This window comes from Octodon degus, unplaced genomic scaffold (assembly GCF_000260255.1).
Source record: "Octodon degus isolate 3935 unplaced genomic scaffold, OctDeg1.0 scaffold00001, whole genome shotgun sequence".
NCBI lineage: Eukaryota > Metazoa > Chordata > Mammalia > Rodentia > Octodontidae > Octodon > Octodon degus.
In genome coordinates, this window is record NW_004524577.1 from 29091267 (window position 1) to 29095524 (window position 4258).

A 4258-nucleotide genomic window follows, 5' to 3' on the forward strand; every position below is an offset into this window, starting at 1 on the left:
GTAGGTTTCTTTTACTGTTCTCACTGAAAGACAAAAGGCGCACTTCATTCCTTTATCATAAAATTGTCCCTTGTCCAGACTTATTTTCCTCCATCTTGATTCTGCATCATCAGAATCTATTCCCATATTGGCTTTTTTAGTTTGGGGTGCATGTAATATCTATCAGCTGAAGCAATTTTGACTAGACTAGACTAGACTAGGCTAGACTAGACTAGAAGAGACTAATCTTTTACTCTTTTTGGCTGTGCACCAGACTTAGAGTTTTTATTATATTTGTAACTAGTGGTCCATAGCCTCAGAACTTTTGCATGGCTTCTCTTTCCTCTATAAAACTTTCAGTCTCCCATTTGTCAAATTGCCTTCTGTTCCTTTTATTAGATACATCTCAATTATCACTTCCTCAGAGAAGCCTTCCTGAACTCCCATGCTGGTCAAAATTTTCTAATATATTCCTTTCCACTACCTTGAATCCATCTTATAATGAAATTATTACTTCAATTTATTTCTTTGTGTGATTATTTGACTGTGTCTTACATTTTACTGAAATCTACATGAAGGTAGAAATCACTCTTGCTCTACTTACCTTTCATTTCCTCAAATATAGTGCAATATTTGACACATAGAGGTTATTCATCTGCCCCACAGTAAAATGGGCTTTACCTACCTGAGAGGCTAGGCACACTCTCCTCACCATGTCACTCCATATACCCATCCTACCACAGGGCAGATGCTGACCAATGGCTGATAGCCACGTGGGACATAAGACTAAACCTTATCTCAAGGTGAGAGCAATTCTGAGGTGCAATTTAAGCTCCAGAATTTCCCTGTGAGGTCAGGTGGAAGTGAGTCACTAGCCTGAAACCATATTCTTGAGTAGCTTTTTTCTCTTAGCCTTATCCTGTTTACCCCCTTGCTCCCCAGAGCACTCACCAGAAATTGCTTAAACAAGAATCCTTGTCTCAGGCTCTGCTTCCAGGAGAATGGAGGAAGACATGCATCTTTGAGTTCTAACATTTTATCCATCTAGAAAGTGGTTCCAGGGTGAGATTAAGGATGCATCCTTCAAGTTGGGTCATTCATTATGGATTATTCAGGAGCTAGATGACAGTAAGGATTTTATCACTGATAAGTAAAATTTAATAGTTACTGGCATGTTAAAGTTAATAGTTGTTACAAAGTTATTTCTCTTACTGTAACAACTGGGATAGAATATAGGTGAGTAGGAACCCACAGAGTGGTACCACATATAGAAGGTATTGAACAATGTGGCAAAATAAATACAAAGACAGTGAAATAGAGCAACTTCTGGCAAGCATAATTAATTTACTTGAAAGAGATTATAAGCTTGTATCTACTAATTAATATTTTAAAGTCAAGAGGAGCAGAGGACCTCTTTGCTAGCCAAATTCCTCCCTTCCTGCATCATCAGAATCTATTCCCATACTGGCTAGAAGGCATATATTGAAAGAAAGTCAGGATCTAGTAATATTAGCAGAACTTCAGAAAAGGTTGCATTTTCAGTTCTGGCAAGTGTTTTATATTATAGTCAGAGTCCTGGTAGGAATCTGTCCTTGAGCCTTAGGACAGGATATCTAGGTGTTATATATGGGAATCTTTTAGAATCCTGAACTTGTGGACCTAGCTTTGGTTTACTGCTCTCATTGAAAGACAGAGGCTCACTTCATTCTTTTATCATAAAATTGTCCCTTGTTCGGACTTATTTTCCTCCATTCTTGATTCGGCATCATCAGAAGCTATTCTCATGCTGGCTCTTTTAGTTTGGGATTCATATAATATCTATCAGCTGCAGCAATTTTGACATATAATTTTTCTCTCCAGTTCAGCACACGCAGCACAACCATAATCAGGATATGGTGAAATTTGGTTTTCAGGTAGCCATAAGGAAAATGGAGCAGATTCTGATTGTTAGACTTTTCAGTGCAGTAAAGAGACAGGAAAGAAAAACATGTCTTTATTGTAAGCACAGAGACCACACAAAAGATGTGGAGCTTCTGAAGACCTGACCAGGGAAAGGAAGGTGATATAGGGCCAAGATGGAGGTGTGGTTAAGAAGGCAGTCTTTATAGTGTAGCAGATAGTGATTGAGCAGGACAGCAGGAGCAAGTAAATAGGACATTATGAAAATGAAGTAGGGAGCTGTAATTTGACCTGGGAAGAGAAAGGCGGAGCATAGCATATGGCCTCCAGTGGCTGGTGCCATTTTGGCTTGCATCAGTGATGACTTAACAGAATTTTTATTAAGTCAGATAAAAGCCCATCATTCCAGAGTGGTGCAACCTGGGACACACTGGACCCTCACTCCAACTAGCATGCAGGCTTGGCATGTGAGTGGAACTGCCTGGGGCCTTTCAGACCCTCACGACAGCCAGTGCACAGGACTGGAGTGTAAGTCGGGTATCCCCAGGTCCCTGGGATCCTCACTCCAGCCAATATGCAGACCAGGTGTGTGAGTGGGGCAGCCCAGAGCACAAGGGACTATCACTCCAGCCTGTGTGAAGGACAGGTGTGTGTGTGTGTGTGTGTGTGTGTGTGTGTGTAACTTCCTCCATCAGACAGGCCTGGTGTGAAACCCTGTAGCAGAACTCCTTATAGAGAAACTAGAGGCTAGACCCACTGAGCTGATCTAGGAGCAGAATATCTTGCCAGTGGGTTTACTTCCAAGGGCTGCAGCAGGAAGAAGTAGAGCACAGCAGCCAGACCCAAGCCACACCCACCTGGACAAGTTTGAACTTGGTAGATCCAGACCTGATACTAAGGTAATAACTCTACCGAAGATGTACACCAATGATCAAGACAGTGCTATACAAAATGACAAAGAAAAGGAGAAAAACGCATTCTCAGGCCCCAAACCCAGCCAGAACAAATGCAGGAAACAATAGCATAGAAGAAATTGAAACTACACACCTGAAATCTCTGAAATAATAGTGTCTGAAGTAAAGAAACAACTGCAGAAAGGTACAGAGGAAATCAGATCAGAAGTAATTTCTGAAGTAAAAAGAAAAATGATAACTATAATGAAAGAATTACTATGTGCTTCTAAAGAAAACACTGATAAAAAATAGAGGAGAATATAAAAATGATGGTTTCCTTGAAAGAACAATGCAGGAAAGAAATAGAATACATGAAGCAGATTCAAAGAGATATACAGGAAATTAAAACCTCAATCACAAGCTGGCAAAACCATTTGAATGAAAGTGAAAATAGACTTTCAGACCATAAAGACACCACTGCAACCAGTGAAAAGGTAAGAAAAGATCTCTTAAAAACAACTAGGATGCAGTAAAAATAATGAAACATCAGTAAGATGATGCAAAGATGAACAATGTAAGATGAATAGGCATCAATGAGAAAGAAAGAGTCAATACACATAATATATAAAGAATATGGGCAGAAGTAATGGCAGAAAAATTCCCAAATATGGGGAAACAATCTGACATTCAGTTACCAAAGCATATAGAACTCCAAATAACATCAACCCTTTGAAAACCACACCCAGACATATAATAATCAAGATCCCAGAAATTCAGCACAGGAACAATATATTAGAAGCTGCTAGAGAAAAGAAGCATCACATTTAAAGGAAAACCCTTCAGAATAATGGCAGATTTCTCTTCACAAACCATCAAGTCAAGAGGAGTATGTAGAAAAGTACTCCAAGTCTTGCAAGAAAAAAACAAAATTCCAACCCAGACCAACATAACCTGCAAAATTCTCTTTGAAATTTAATGGAGAAGCAAAATACTTTCATGACAAAGAACAGCTAAAGAATTTCATGACAACAAATGCAACCCTACACAGACTACTAAAAGATATTCTAGAGAGGGACCAAAATGACCACAACTCCATAAATGAGAATGGAATTGACCCACCAGATGGGGAAAAAATTAAACACAGGTGAAAAAGAGGTATACAACAGCAGTCTTTCAATTATTCTTGCATACAACAGCAAAATATCTCCATCAGCATACTCTACAAATGGACTTCACCTATACCCTATCTGTCATGATTCTTTCTGGGTCAGCAGGGTGGGTATCAAGGAATTAGCAGTAGCTCAGTTCCCTGTGTGACACCTGGCCACCAGTAAGCGTCATGGACACTGTCCACATTCACCACATACTTGAACTTTGTGCTATGTCCTATCCTCAAACTGTTGGAAGTGCTGGTCATATATTTGCATTCCTGTATTTTTGTTTTTATTCTTAGTATTATATACTATCATGAAAACTTTTTTTTTTTT